This window comes from Ambystoma mexicanum, chromosome 14 (assembly GCF_040938575.1).
Source record: "Ambystoma mexicanum isolate Mex_15411 chromosome 14, UKY_AmexF1_1, whole genome shotgun sequence".
Lineage (NCBI taxonomy): Eukaryota > Metazoa > Chordata > Amphibia > Caudata > Ambystomatidae > Ambystoma > Ambystoma mexicanum.
Window position 1 is genome coordinate 618,548,036 of NC_090940.1, and position 16,465 is coordinate 618,564,500.

Sequence of the window (16,465 nt, forward strand, 5' to 3'; positions counted from 1 at the left end):
GTAGAATTCCATAGGGATTGTGGTGGTAGGTGTTTTAGAAAGAACAGGATTATGCTGCCAATATTTTGGCATGAAGCCCATCGCAGCCAAGAGTTTTCAAAAGAGGTCAAATATTGGTAGTCAAGCATTGGTGGCATTGCATGTTTTCATGTTTGAAAATGTCCAATGAGTCTCTATTCATTTGCAATCAGCAGTAACAAAAATCCACTCTTCCATTGGGTGCCTCCCAGGGATCTTATTCGTTCTCTCCGATGGTGTTTTATAGATTCCAATGAGGAGCGCTCTGCTAATTAACCCACATTGCTGCTTTTGTTGGCTCTTGATTGAATAAGAGCTTTGATGTATTTCCCTGAATGTAATTTTATGATTGTGTTGTCTTTCTTGAAACGGAGGATCTTCTGTCTCACAGTTTATGGATTTTTGTCAAACATGTTTTGATCTTTCCTTTCCCTCGCTCTGTGCCAAATGGGCAAGCTGCCTTGTACAAGTTTGTGTTTGTTGTTGGAATATAGCCAACATTTCCTTTTTCGTTGTCACCATTGATATCCATTTTTTTGCATTTCTAGGTGAGATTCGCATGAGAAATAAGGTCCTTTTTATGTCCTCTGCCCTTTGAAGCCAAAGAGATTACCACCTGAACAGAGTGGTTCAGTGGATTGTTCATAATCATGCCATCGCCTCACCCATGAACTCACGTGGCCAAAGTGTCTCCACTCCACCTGAGACCTACGATTCATCCTGTGTTCTTTTGACTTGCAATGTTTTCTTCCATTCTTAGCCTTCGCCCGGTAGTCCTTCATTTCTCTGCTTTTCTCCAGCCACTCTAGCTTCTAGTACCTCAGTGTATTTTCCTTGTCACTCTGCATTTCTTACACTCCTTCATCCCGCCTTCATACTCGTAGGTGTTAGGACAGTTTTTCTGAAGTCCAGCCTAAGGGCTTAGTAAAACCATTCAACTGAGACAGTACAAGACTCCACTCTTGGTATAAGCCTATACCACCTGAGTACATGGTAGCGTAGACCGAGCAGCCAGGCTTATTTTAGGAGAAAGAGAGGGCTGTAGGAAGGTACACAAAACTGGTAGTATACCAAGGGTTCAACAGGAACACTGACAGCCACCAGGATTATAAAAAATAAAGGTTTATTATAAATACAAGTTGGGCCACGATAAACCGTGGGGTTAAGTACCTGCACATCAAAACATCACATAATGCTTTAAAATACACAAACCAAAGCATAACCTTGTTTAGAAAACAAACAGTATTTCTAGGCAAGTCAGACCTTATCAAACACATTTAGTATAGCACACACCTATTCATGGGGGGTGAAACCATAAATTACTTTGATTACTTTCAGTAATACAAGGGTAGTAGACCCTAGCAGTTGTGCAGTGACACTCAGTTAAGGAATCACTTAGTAAACCTGCAAGTATACTTTTCTGAATAGTGGAACACAAATTCAAGGAACAGTAAAAACCTATAACCATTTTAAGGATAACACACAGTTATACAAGGTGAGTAAGACCTTTTGGTGTAATATACAGTTACAGTTGCTTTTCAGCTCAGTGGAGCACAGACTAAGGTACGTAAGAACTCTTTACACTCATTTAGGATTGCACCAGGCAGACAATGGTCAGCTGCAACTACAGAACACTTTAAGAATGGCACACAGCTTTTCTAGGCAGGTAAAACCTAATGTTATAATGTACTGTTACCGTTGCCTTTCAGATCAGTGGAATACAGACTAAGGTAAGCAATAACGTAACTTCGAAGGGATTGTGTCCTCCGACGTATTCCTTATGTTTGATAATACGTTTCCAGCTTGCTGGCCTCGGAAATTTTTTCTGTAGAGGGTGCTGCGCGTCGACGTCCGCCGAGTCGATGTCCCTCGACGGCCACTGTATCGGCGCCAACGTCACCATGCCCATAAAAAGCACGCGCTGCGTCCGTTGCTCAGTTCTGTTTTTCTGCGCTTCGTGGGGCCTCGGAACGTCGTTGCTCAGTTCAGTCAGGATAACCCTATATCTACTCGAATAAATACCTACTCGTTCTCGATGGCATCTTCATCGGAACCGACAACGCCGCGATCAGGCTTCAAGAAATGTCGAGACTGCGGTAAAAAAAGTCAATAACGGATCCACACAGGATCTGCTTGTGGTGCTTGGGAGCCGAGCACCATTGTTCGGAGTGTGAGGAGTGCATGTCCATGACGGCGAAAGCCTTGAAAGAGCGCAAGGGGAAGCTCGAGAGAGGTAACTCAGTCAAAACCTCCTCGAAGATTTCTTCGGCTGAGTCGAGGCATTCGTCTCCTCGCCGTCAAACATTCCCATTCTAGATCTCGAAGTAGCTCCTACCATTCGTCGAGATCAAGACACTCAAAAAAGAGACGACGGAGATCCCCTTCCTCGTCGTCTTCTGTTTCCCCAGAAAGGGTCTCCTGTCGCACAAAACACAGCTCTCAGGCTGGGTGGGAGGAATTCAGAAAGAAAATGTTAAGCGTCTTCGAGAAAGCGGCCTCGACCCCCTCGAAGACAGCTGAGGGTGATAAACCCAAAAAATCAAAACGCTGTGACTCGCAGCACCCGGCGAAACATTCCACCCGAGAGCGCCACGAGCCATCGGGTAAGAAGGCATCATCTTCGACGCCGTCGTCGAAGATTCCTTCGACGCATGGATCGGCGCCATCGACGCCGTTGTCGAAGGGTTCCTCGACGCATCGGTCGATCGACTCGAAACCATCGCCGACATTGACGCCGATGAAAGAGAAGACCAAGGCTACTCCACAGCCAACGGTGATTCCAAGGGCCTCCGGCACGACGCTGAGACCGTCGTCGATGTCCTCGAGTAGGATACCGATCCTCTCGAGTTCTTCGAGGCCTCTTGCAGTTTTTTCGACGCCATTCTCGGCGCCTTCGAAGCCTGTCACATCGGCGTCGACGACATCGACGTTTTCTCGCCAATAATGACGAGTTTGGTTCCTTCTGCCTTAGAGATGGGTTTTACACTATTTCAGAGGTCAGAGTACCCTGGACTATCTTCAATTTATGAAGAGGGGGAAGATTCTGACCAGGAAACATTTGGGTTACAGAGGACCACACTGCCTATTTCAGAGGATTTCACCTCTGAGGAAAGAAGGTTGAAAGACCTACAGGAGTCACTACATGAGGCAAGTGGGCTGGACACTTCCCCAGAAGTGGCATTTGTTAAGCCAGACCCAGGGGAACATGCCGAAACACCCTATAGAACCCTTATGGCAAGAATTATTGAATTTATGGGTTGGTCTGCGCCTTCGCCTGTTTTTCAACAGGATGACCTAACAGACATATTAGACAAAGGTCCACAGGAGGACCCTGTGGTCCCCTTCCATGCAGCCTTACAAAGGAAAATTACATCTAATTGGGAAACTCCTGAAGTTATCCCTGCGGTCAATAAAAGATTGTCAGCCAAGTATAGGGTAGCGGCTGCTGACCCTGAATACTTATCAAAACACCCGACTCCAGAGAGCCTGGTGGTTCAAGCGGCAACTTCATCTAGCAGTAGGACCGCTTACCCTACTGTCCCACAGGATAGAGATGACAAGAGGTACGATTCTATGGCGAAGAAAGTCTTCTCTGCTTGTAGTATGGCGTTGAAGTCCATCAACGCCACCTGTACGCTCGCCAGGTTCAGTCACACACTGTGGGAGTGTGCTTCATCAGCGGCTGACTGCATACCCGAAGGAGAGGAAAAGGAAGCCTTCCTTAACATTATTAAAGATGGCAAAGATGCCATGTGTGAATCACTTCAAACTGGCATCGATTCCGCTGACAGTATCAGCAGGGCCATGGCGGCAAGTACAACAATCCGCAGGCATGCGTGGTTGCGAAAGTCTGGCTTTGCTCCAGATGTACAGGCCAGTCTTTTGACTATGCCCTTTGACGGCTCTTCACTATTTGGAAAAAAGGCTGATGACAGTCTGAAAAAGTTACAGACTTCTAAAGCAGCAGCAAAATCTTTAGGAGCTGCTATCCGCCAAACTCCTTTTCGCCCCTATGGGAGAGGAAAGTCCTTTTGCTATTATTCCGCATTCGGGAAAGGCAGAGGACAGCCGGCTCAAAGAGGCCAAAAGAGATCCACCCGAGGTGGACGGGTCAAAGGTACTAAGGCCGCAGCAGCAGGTGCCTCTTTACCCTCGGCATCTGCATCAGCCGCCCCCAAACCACTCTGAGGCCTTTCCACACAATACACCTGTAGGGGGCAGGTTAACTCGCCATCTGACGGAATGGCAGGCTATAACGTCAGATGCTTGGGCATTGGAGACAGTTGCCCAGGGTTACTGCCTACCCTTCCTACACATCGCTCAGAGTCATCCACCGGGGAACAGCTCTCTAAAAGTTCCAGATCCGCTCCTCTTGCAGGAAATTATAGACCTGCTAGAGAAAGGTGCCATAGAACCGGTACCTGTAGCGGACAGGAACAAGGGCTGGTACTCCCCCTACTTTCTCATACCAAAGAAGGACGGAGGACTGAGACCCATCCTGGACTTACGAGAATTGAACAAGTTCCTCAGGAAGGACAAGTTCAAGATGGTAACTCTCTCAGATCCTTCAGGCCCTCCAGCTCCTGGACTGGCTGGTATATCTGGACCTTCAGGATGCTTATTTCCATGTGCCAATCTATCTCAAACACAGGAAATACCTGAGGTTCGCAATTGGCGACTCTCATTATCAATTTGAGTTCTGCCATTTGGGCTGACCTCTGCCCCGAGGGTCTTCACCAAGCTGATGTCGGTGGTGGCGGCGAGTCTAAGGAGGGAAGTGACCCACGTCTACCCCTACCTGGACGATTGGCTGATCAGGGCTGTATCTTTGAAACAGGCCCAGGCCCAGCTAGATTGTCTGCCACTTCCTTCACAAACTGGGCTTCTGCCTCAATTTGAAGAAGTCACAGATGATACCATCACAGAGACGTCAGTTCATTGGAACGGTCCTGGACACTTCCCTGGGAAAAGCCTCGCCACCAGAGGTGATGTCAGGGATGGCACTCTATTAAGAGTGGCACAGGACACCCAGGAAGAGTTTGGGTGGTTGTGCCAAAGTAAAGTGGACAGATAAGTACACACAAAGCTGAAAGGAAAGAGAACGAAGAGTAGGCAAGAGTAGCAAGGAAAAAGGTACAGAATGAATTCCCTCTTGGGGTGTATGCAGATATAGGAAAAGAGTATTCCACGAACCTTAGGAAAACTCTAGCCTTCTGCACAGTTTGCTATAACAGAGGCCCACGCTGTTTGCTCATAGCTTGGAACAACAGCTAAGGGTGTCTGTAACACAGAAACGATACAAGGGAAGGGGCAGAGGTTGCCTGACGGAAACCAACAGACAAGCTCTGTACAAGGGGTTTACAAACAGTACAAGAGAAGACACTAACAGATAAATCCAGGGAAAAGGAAGTTGAATAGCAAACTAGCAGAAGGAAATGAAGGGAAAGCCGTATAACAAGATTGGATAGGGAGAAAGAACTGAGGGTTGAAAACAAGGAAGAAAGCAAGGGAGCAGCAGTCAGGAAACAGAGGAACTGTAATAACTGAAAGTAAATAATGAAGGTAAACAGATGTGGATAGCAGAGGACGGTAGGGTACAAGGTAGAAAGCTCAGGAAAGCAGGGAAGCAATGGGCAAGTCCAAAAGGAGCAGGGCTGTAAGGAAGGAAGCCCCGAGGGATAGGGCTTAGGGCAGCGGAGTGAAGCAGGATACACGGCAAGGAGCCCAGGAGGGCCGGGCAGCAAGGAGTGAGCCCAGAGGAGTAGGGCTGCTGACTGTAGAAGGGTGCAGGAGGACTGTAGAAGGCTGCTAGACTGGAAACCCAGCGGACGAAGACTATAGGTTGAAGGCAGTGGAGCGTGATCTGCTGTAAGGCAGAAGCCTGGGAGGCAATGGCGGAAGGTAGCAGCGGAGCGTGATCGGCTGCAAGGCAAGAGCCTGGAAGAGCAGGGCTGAGGCAGGGAGCCCAAAAGGCTAGGGCTGTAGGCAGCAGGGTGTAGCAGGCTGCAAGGCAGGACGCCCAGAGGAGCATGGCTGAGGCAGGGAGCCCAAAAGGCTAGGGCTGTAGGCAGCAGGGTGTAGCAGACTGCAAGGCAGGACGCCCAGAGGAGCAGGGCTGAGGCGGGGAGCCCAAAAGGCCCAGGGCGGAAGGTAGAAGGCAGCAGAGCGTGATCGGCTGCAAGGCTGGAGCCCGCCAGGGCACTGGAACAAAAGCAGGTGTAAGCAGGAAACCGCATACAAAGTTGGTAGCTTGAAGCAAAAAGGTGCCGGAAGGACTCTCAATGCAAGAGACTGAGCTCCTGCAGGCAGCAGCTTTTATACCGCCCAGCACAGAGGCAGGCTAATTGGTTGCACCTGGCTCAGCACACCTGCAGACAATCGGCCACCTCCCTCTCTGTTCCTGAGCTGGTGGAAGCAGAGCAAATCCCTAGGGATTCTGGGGATTGTAGTTCTGATGAAGAAAAATAGGAATAGATGGTTATAGCCAAGTGCATTGTGGTAAGTGTAGTTTTTTGGGAAAAATAAAAAAGCACCAAAGTCTCGCAAATGGGAAATAAGGTCCAAAAAATGAATAGCGGTTGATCCAAGAGTTTTCTGTAGATAAATGAATAAGAATTTGTCCATATTGATCGCCAATGTATGCGCCCATGGCGCAGGCATGACAGGTGAGGGCTCAAGATATTCTACAGATGGTCACCAAGTTTCAAAATGCCCAACGTCTCCCAGCCTTCGACTTTTTGAGGTTGCTAGGCCTCATGGCATCTTGCATCTTCCTTGTGCCAGAGGATCGCCTGAGAATGAGATCTCTTCAGTGGGCACTGAGAAGTCAGTGGTTGCAATTCTCAGGGAGAATGACAGATCTCCTCCGGATTCCGGACAAGGTAGCCCACGACCTTCAATGGTGGGCCTATCCAGAGCAAATTAACAAGGGGGGTCCTGGGAGTCCCTCTGCCAGACATTAGTCCTGGTTTCGAGAGAATTACCCAGAGTTTTTAGCTCACTATCTTTCACAGAGAAGAAATATCCCAAACATATCAGTCTTTGTCCTGCCCTGGGGCAGTCCAGCACCGAAATGCTAGGCAATTCTCCTCTGAACAAGAGTACCAACAGCATCCCCAGAGACGTGTTTCGGTCTGGTTGGACCTCATCAGTAGGGTGGATCTGTGCCTCTCTAAGAATAGTGAGCAAGGGGTCCACGTCTGGATTCCTCTAGTAACTTAGGGTGAGACCCAAAGTTACTTAAATATGCAAATTAACAAGGGGTGTCCTGGGAGTCCCTCTGCCAGACATTAGTCCTGGTTACAAGACCCAAGCTACTCCTCACTGATGACGCCCAACAAGGCTGAAACATGTCTGGGGATGCTTGTGGTCTCGTGCAGAAGGGATGTGACCTAGCAGTTCAGGCTGGACTACCCTTTTGGGGGTGGGGCCAAGCCTGATTTGCATATGGTCTTTCCCCTTCTGTAATGGCATGGCAGGCGAAGAACGATGGTCTGGAGGGTTTCCCAGAGCAATGCCAGAGGTTAAGATTCATTCTAAACCTTCCAGCCATCACCTCTTTTGTTTTGCTCTTGTCACCCCGAGTGGGACGGGTATGCCCAGAGGTGGGTCCCGTGCATGCTGGGCCTAGAGACCCAAGCTACTCCTCGCTGATGACACCCAACAAGGCTGAAACATGTCTGGGGATGCTTGTGGTCTCGTGCAGAAGGGATGTGACCTAGCAGTTCAGGCTGGACTACCCTTTTGGGGGTGGGGCCAACCCTGATTTGCATATGGTCTTTCCCCTTCTGTAATGGCTTGGCAGGCGAAGAACGATGGTCTGGAGGGTTGCCCAGAGCAATGCCAGAGGTTAAGATTCATTCTAAACCTTCCAGCCATCACCTCCTTTTGTTTTGCTCGGGCCTATCCAGAGAACATCTTGAAAGGAGAACTGTTTTGGCAACCATGGCCAGAGATAACAGTAGTCACAGACGCCTCACTCACGGGGTGGGGAGCCCATGCCAACGACTTGACCATCAGCGGTCGTTGGTCTCCATCAACCTATTGGAGCTGAGAGCAATCAGACTAGCGCTGAAAGCTTTCCTGCCATCAGTACAGGGGAGAAATGTCCTGATAATGACGGACAACACGGTGGCCATGCACTGCCTCAACAAAAGAGGCGGCGTAGGATCACTGCCACTGTGCAGATAGGCGATGCAGCTCTGGTTTTGGGCAATCCAAGAAGGAATCTCTCTATCGGCAGTCCACCTAGCCGGAGAGAAGGACTTGACAGCGGACGCTCTGAGCAGGCAGAGCACAGTCTCCCACGAGTGGGAGCTAGCTCAGGAAGTCCTTCAAGAGATCTTCGCCCTTTGGGGAACCCCTCAGGTGGATCTGTTCGCCACAAGCACCAACAGGAAGTGCGATCTGTTCTGTTCAAGGGAATTTCCCCCGAGAGGAGCTCTAGGAGACGCGTTTGTAGTGGACTGGGAGTTTCCACTCCTTTACGCGTTCCCACCAGTCCCTGTTATTCCTCAAATGATTAGGAGGTTGAGAAGATTCCGGAAAACCATGATCCTAATTGCCCTGGATTGGGCCAGGAGAACGTGGTACCCGGACCTTCTAGATATGTCCATCTGTCCTCCAATCCGTCTTCCACTCAGAGAATCTTTTCTCGCAGAAGGGCGGTCAGGTTCTCCATCCAGACACCCGAACCCTCAACCTTCACGCTTGGCTTCTGAAAGGGTGAGGTACAAGGATTGGGATCTCCTTGATGACGTCATGGAGGTGTTGCTTTCGGCCAGAAGGCCAGCAACAAAGTCTTTATAACGCTGCCGTTGGAACAAATTTTGCAACTGGTGTAGGGAAGAGAATATCGACCCTTTTTCATGTGGTACACCAACGGTATTATCGTTTCTACTGTACTTGGCAAACTCAGGCCTTCAAGTTGGCACTGTAAAAGGCTATCTCGCAGCGCTTTCTATCTTCAAGCGCACTGCGGAGGAACCATTGTATTTCAAACTTCCTCTAGTGATACAATTTCTCAAGGGATTAACTAATGTTTATCCTCCAAAACCATTCCAGGTTCCCTTTTGGAACTTAAATTTAGTCTTAAACTTCCTAATGGGCACTCCATTCGAACCACTTCACTCTTGTTCGCTGAGATTTCTCACGCTTAAAACTGTCCTATTGGTAGCACTAACATCTGCTAGGAGAGTGAGCGAGCTACAAGCTCTCTCCTGTAATGCCCCACATACAATTTTCCACAAGGACAAAGTTGTCCTACAGGTGAAGCCCAATTTCCTCCCAAAGGTGGTTTCTGAATTTCATATTACTCAGAAAATTACCTTACCTTCGTTCTACCCTCCTCCCCATCCGGGGAAAGAGGAAGAAAGGCTACATAGGCTGGACCCAAGGCGAGCTCTCAGCTTTAACATCAGCAGAATGGCTAGTATCAGGCAAGCAGACCAACTGTTTGTAGGATACTCAGGTCACAAGTTGGGACTACCCATAACAAAACAAACCATCTCCAGGTGGATTATTTTGGCCATTCTGGAATGTTACAAACTGGCAGGGAAAGAGCCACCCCAAAATCTCAGGGCTCATTCAACCAGGGGTATCGCAGCCTCTTCGGCTCTCCAAAGAGGGGTACCGGTCTGAGACATATGTGCGGCTGCCACATGGTCGTCCGCACATACATTCACAAAATTTTACAATCTGGATTCCTCCACTAGTCAAGAGACCAGATTTGGCAAGGCCGTATTACATTCGGTCCATCCCTAAAGGGATACACAACATTCTCACTCCCACCTCCAATTACATGCCACTGCTATGGGTGTCTATCAAAGATAAGGAATACGTTGGAGGACACAATCCCTTCGAAGAACAAGTTACTTCTTACCTTGTAACGTTCTTTCGACGGGATGTTCCTCCGACGTATTCCTTATCACCCCTCCCATCCATCCCCTCAGTGATACTTCCCTTGTGGTTGCAGCTTACGCTCCTTCAAGGTCAATAACCAATTCAGGCATGACTTTCTTATGCTACAAAACGGAACTGAGCAACGGATGCAGCGCATGCTATTTTTGTGCATGTTGACGTCAGCGCTGATACGGTGGCCGTCGAGGGACATCGACTCGGTGGACGTCGACGCGCAGCGCCCTCTACAGAAAAAATTTCCGAGGCCAGCAAGCTGGAAACATATTATCAAAGATAAGGAATACGTCGGAGGAACATCGGTCGAAAGAACGTTAACAGGTAAGAAGTAACTTGTTCTTCTTTTAGGATGGCACAAGGCAGACCCAGGTTAATAAAAACCCACAGTAACTTATTAAGAATTGCACACAGCTATTCAAGGTAAGTAAAGCCCAAATTCCTTTTAAGGGAGCTAACAGCAACTTAAAGGTAAGTACAAACCAATATTGTTTTAGCATCCGTATAGAACAGACCAGGGAAAGCAAACCCCAATGTTATTGTTAGACTTTGGTGGATAGCTCAGGGGCAACATGCTCGCCTTGGAAGCAAAACGACACAGAACAACACAGGTTCGATCCCCCGAGTCCGCGCTTAGAAACCCCTGTGTATTAAGCGTGTAAAAAATAATCTATCATATCATATTCTTTAAGAATGATCCAATGTTATTCAAGGTAGGTAAAACACAAGGCAGACTTAGTTTAGAAAGGCAATACAGCAGGTCAGGGGAAGCAAGACCCAGTTGGTGAACTTACACACTAATATTCTGAAAGAAATAGTTAAGTGAAGCCAACAGCATTAGTTGTGGGAAGAGGCACAACCAATTCAAAGGTGAGTACAGGCGAGTTTTCAGAATGGCACAACACATACTCAAGGTAAATCAGAACTTTTGTAACTTCTCACTCTGAGTTACAGTTACCAACCAACTCATTCACACGTACGTATACTTTTAAACATGTCTTCTCTTTTCTAGGCAACAGGCCCAATCCTTAGAAAGTCTTTTCCTTATTCTTGGAGTATGAGTGTTCTCGTGGCAGAAGGTGTCTAGTATCCAAAAGACAGTTCAGGAAGGCACAGAAGTAGCAAAAGTCAGAGTTCCTAAGGAAGACTGTTCAAACAGGTAAGTATTACACTTAGAGAGGTTGAAAGGGCCAAGGACTTCTGAGAAGACACCCTAGGAGGATTCCAGCAGTAGGCCTGGGTGAACTAGATGAGAGGACCCCCAATCACAAGAAACACCCCAAAGCTACACATGAATCACAAAGGCTTAATGTAGGTAAATACCCCAGCCAACACAGTACCTCAGCACGGAAGAAGAGTTGCAACAGGGAATACTGTAGGATCATTCAGCCAAAAACTTGTTTGATGGATTATTTTGTCATGAAGATGGAAGACAGGGCTTTGGAAGGGAGTTTGCAGCTAGGATCAACTGGGAAGGCTCCATGCAAGAGTTTCTTCGTGGCTGGATGCAGCTCTGTGGTTTTGGCGCCCTTTTCAGAAGCGAGAGGAAGACTGAATATCGGTGATTGGATTTGCGTCGCTAATCTGGTCCAACCCTCTTGTGAGGGGACTCCAAGGACTGCAATCACTAATCTGGAGGTCAAGCAGGATGTCACCAAAGTTTCAGCTTGATTCAAAAGACGGTGCACTGCCCACTGGCTTGAGGCGCCAGGGTATTGGGGTATTTCAGCCATGCAAGGTCGCATCACGACATGGGATGCCTCAAAATGCAGGTCATCTTGAGTCTAGTGGATCCCACCAGGGTCGGGGTTGTCGTTTTGGGAGTCACCAGGTCGCTTGGAAGGAAGGGTAACAGCAGGCTCTGGTTACACAGCAGGCTCTCTGGTCTCTGGAAATAGTCTCAGCCATGTTTTCCTCATCTTACTGTTCGAATTCAGATCCACTGGTCGACTACCTCTTCAGCTTTCAGGATCAGACTGCAGGAACCCAGCCAATCAAACAGACGTACAACATTCAAACTTGGAGGGGGGGTTTGGCCGTCTTTTCAGGACAGCCAGCCTCCCAGTTTGAACTTGATTTAGAGGACGAAGGGCTGTGGAGATTAGGACTCCTCCCTCGCTTTCTGCCTTCAGACACTCTGGAGCCTAGGCGGGCTTCACCAAGGTCTCCCACCGAAGAGAAAAATCACACAAAGGACTTTGGCACCCTGGAGGGCAGGGGAAGATCCAAGAAGGGACAAAAAGCATTAAAATGGCAAAAAAAAACAGGGGCCATTTTGGTAAAACGGGCACCCATGGGTGCCTTTACCAGAGCTGTGAAAGTGGTAAAGGTGCACCAAATTTTGTAACAAGGTTCAGTGTCACCAGCCATTAAAGGTAAGCTTGTCCCTGTAACATCATTGTTACAGTGCTAGTGAGAAAGAGGATACATTGCATCTCCCCAGCACTCCATATAAGGTGGGGTGAGCTGCTTTCACCTAACACAATTTGAGGGATAGAAATGTCCTTTCTACACATGGGAACTGTAGGTCTCGCAAGGTTAGTCCGAGAAAGTAAAAGGGGAGCCCCAAGGGCAACCCTGTAATAATTAAAAGGTATATACCAAAAGTTGTTGGAGGATAAAATTAAAAGGATACTATGGAGAGTCTTAAAAATGACACCCAGAAAAACGGTAGAAGGATCCAAACTACTCACTGAGCTATAGGGAAAAGTAATCTACCAGTTGTGAGAAACCAGAAGGTGTCTCACCCACTAGTCCCCAGGGATCTGTCATCCAGGTGGCCAGGACATGGCCATCGCTTTTGGATCCAGTTCCTGGGGGTGGACCAGTGCGGGAGGGTCACCTGCATGAGGGCTTTTTTCGGGGAGTGGGATGCCAGATGGTGAGACGCGGTGTCCCTTTCTCTAAAAAACCTTTACCCCATCCTACCAGGTGCGATACTTAGGAACTCTACGCGACCCCTGCCCCTCCCTTTTTACAACATGAACAGTTTCTCACGGACAGCCTGATATGAGAGAAGACGGACTAACACCTGAGCAGAATACCTGACGTGTCCCAATAGAATGGTCAGGCGAGGTTGGGCAATTACTGACCATCACACACACACACCTGACTTCCATTATACTTCCCCACACAGATAAGAGGTGGAGCACGAGAGCACACACTGAGCGAGGCAAAGTACACGAAGAAACGGCAGTTTCGAGACGGCAGCTAAGCAAGAGAGGAAAGACCGCAAAACCGAAGGGGACCGCAAGGAGAGAAATTCCCTTGACCTTTTCGACAAGGAACCGTTACTTTCCAGAGACCTCAAGAATATAAAGCGTAAGACCAGGAAACCAGGCTGAAGACCCAGGGACCTCTCGCGTCAATAATCAAGGCAGGGGAGAATCACCAGCCGCCATGGTACCGTCCTTGACTCAGAACAAAGCCGCTTCAGTGAAGTCAACACAGCCGGTGAGTTGGGGAAACCGATACAAGACCGGTCTGTGTTGAAGCCAAGGTTGCAAGCAGCAACATTGTATGGCGAGCGCCGGAAGGAACATTGTTAAAATGCGTGCGATAAGAGATGCTGATGAGTGATGAACTTTCAAGCAAGCTACAATACCTTTTACGGAGAGTGCCAGAGAAGCCAGCGAGTGTGCTAAGCTAGAGTGTGCTGCATTGTCCCGTGCAGAAAACGTGGGGAAGGGAAGCCTACGGCTTGAATAACCTGACATCATTTCTTGTACACTTTTCTTTTGCATAACATTGTTTACCACACTATTTGTATTTAGAAGTAAGGATCGGCAATAGGTTTATTAGTATAGGCCCTTCTATTTTGACAGACTTGACTAGGACTGTGTTAGTATTATTTGATGGTCGTAGCTTGCTCCCATCTTCAGATTGAGGATTAGATAGGCGTTTTTCAAACCCAATTGAAGTTCAATGAACACCCTTGAACTGTGATCACTTGTGCCTGTCTTACTGTTTGATACCATGCATTCCTTACACAGTCCAGCAAAAAGTGCTAGGGTTCTCACAATTGAGGTAGATTTAGCGCTAAAGTTAAAATCTTACCTAACAGTGGGGATGGGACTGTAGTATTTGATTGGTCTCTCTCCATCAGTTCTTTCCTCCACGCCGTAAGGTACTGAGCTTGAGTGCTGCACTCTACTCCTTTTTTTTTTCTTTTCTTTTTTTTTCTCCCTTTTTCATTTTCGATCATAGCTTGCCACACCTGCCTGCGGACCTTGGCGGCACTTTTGTTCCCTAGTCTACGCAGATTAAAGCCAATAACAAATGTTTGATTCAAGAAAAAACACAATGGATTAAGGCCTGAATTGCCCTATACGAAGGTGGGATTATCCTACCTAAAGAAAGGAAAATCTGTGTCTGTGTCATAGAGGTCAACTAAAAAGTCAGTCTGTCCAAAACCTATGCTGGCCCTCACAACTAATAGGGCAATGAGTAGGGATGTCAACCATAAACTAAACAGTGTTTCAAACAAAGTTCTGAGCTATTTCCAGCTCAAGCTTATTCTTCAGCTTCTTTTTCCCAAATGTCAATAAGCTCCTTATAATATTCACTTTACCTTCTTGTGGACTTAATATGCGAAGTTCCATACGTTTGTACAGGTCAGGGCGCCCTTCCCCAGGTTCAGTGTAGTTCCATGGCAACACGTCTCAGAATTCCCTTCCCCGAGTTCAATATTAAAGAATGACACAAAGAATAAAAGAAAAAAAGACATAAAGCATTTTAACGAAAGCAAGAAGCTAGAAGTGGAATCTTGCAAAAATGGTTTAATACAATTGAGTCGAGAATAAAAAAAAGAATGACACGTATCTTGAAGCTTGGTTCTTCAGTCAGCGTCTCAACAATTATTTTACAGTTCAGGGTTCTGTAGGGGAGGCATGATATCACAAGTATGACACTGACACAAAAGATACAATTTGTAAAACCTTTATTAAGTTTCTTGGGTTTGGAAAAACTCCTACTTTGCCCTATGACTAGGACGGGAGTCGTCTCGACCATCAAATAATAAAGAAAACAGTCTTAGTCGTGTCTGTCAAATCAAAAGGGCCTATGCCTGCCCTATCTCTTGTACAAAAATGTGCAAAGGAGGTATGTATATAAAAGGAAAATCTGTGTTCAACCAAGAATAAATGTGTCTTAATCAGCTCTCCTCCCCACGTTTAGACAGAACAGAATAAGGCAGTCTCAATAGGCAGGATGACACACTCTGGCTCTGGCTTTAACACTGAAACAGTTCTGAACATGGATCGAGGCCCGCCTTGCATGTTAAAGGCTCCCATTCCAGTCTTCCCCAAATAACGAAACAAAATTTCCACACCGGCCTCCCTCTGTCAGACTCGGACCGCATCAAAGAAAACAAAAGTTGAACGTTGGTCCCCCTCTGCCAGGCTCAGACCTTTCACAGTGCAACAACACTTGCCGGGGCTCCCTTCCCCAAGCTTTGTACACTTGGGGTCTCCCTCAATGGGGCTCAGATCGCTTTTTGGATGTCGAAGAATTGCAAATGTGCAGGGTTTCTTTTACAGACCATCGCAAGACCACTTTGACTCAGCATTCAATTGTCAGCTTTCCTCTCCCCTTCTCTCGGGATTAACTTTGTTCACCTTTGCTTTTACAGTTCATTTACTTTTATCGCCTCAAACAATGCACCTTTCACTGAGACTTTTGAGTGGGCTGCTCCTTTTCGCAAGACCACTTTGTTACTCTGTATCGCTGATTCTACATCTGTTCTTGCTTTTAAGTTCATTCACAGGTCTGCCTTTCCTCGCGTCTCATCCACATGCGTGCAGCCTTCATTTGTGATATTTTGTTGCAAACTTCAATCTTTCTTAGAACACACTGGTCTCTCAGGTCGCTTGCCAACTCACCGGATGTGTGCGGTTCTTTCTTGCTTTTTTTGATTTCCCCTTCACGAGTCAAGGTTAGTTCCACAGGCTTGGCCTTGCCTCCCCATCTCTTTCATCAGGGAGGGTTGCTGGTGCCCTTGAAACACAATGAAGTCTTCGATATTGGGATCTGGCCTTCGCCACGTGTCTTTCCCGGCCTTTTGGAAGCAACAACCTGCTGCAGGGAACTCTTGGGGTTTTCGGCCCGCTGTTCTCGTCCCTTGGTCCGTCGCTGTGCTCCAGTAGGTTTGCCTTTGGCCTGGACGTTCTGCTTGTACTCATGTTTCACCTTGCTCAGAGTTTGTCTTAAAGTTCCACCTTTTATCTGTGTGAGGAGAGCTAATTGGAATCGGTTGTATGCACTTGACCCGATTAGCGGGACATGTCCAATACGATGTATAGGAGTTAGTCTTGTTACTCTGTCGCCCTCTTCCTCGGCCTAGTGTTTGTGCAGAAAGAGGTGGGGTGGAAGAGTTGGGATATCGGATCCTAAAAAATAGGAAGGGTTGGTGTTAGGCAAAGTTTGTATGCAGTACCCTTAGGGTGCACTACAACAACTCTGACTACAGGTGATGGGAAACCCAACCTTTGGCATAAGCTTGTACTACACAGTTTGGTAGTGTGTTGAGCAGCCAGGC

The 16,465-nt window shown here is 47.6% G+C and overlaps 1 protein-coding gene across 1 annotated transcript in view; it reads left to right on the plus strand.

The window, feature by feature from the left end:
* Positions 1-16,465, plus strand: part of NEK9 (NIMA related kinase 9) — a 311,507-nt gene that overhangs the window by 242,608 nt on the left and 52,434 nt on the right. The gene's annotated exons all lie outside the window — the stretch shown is intronic.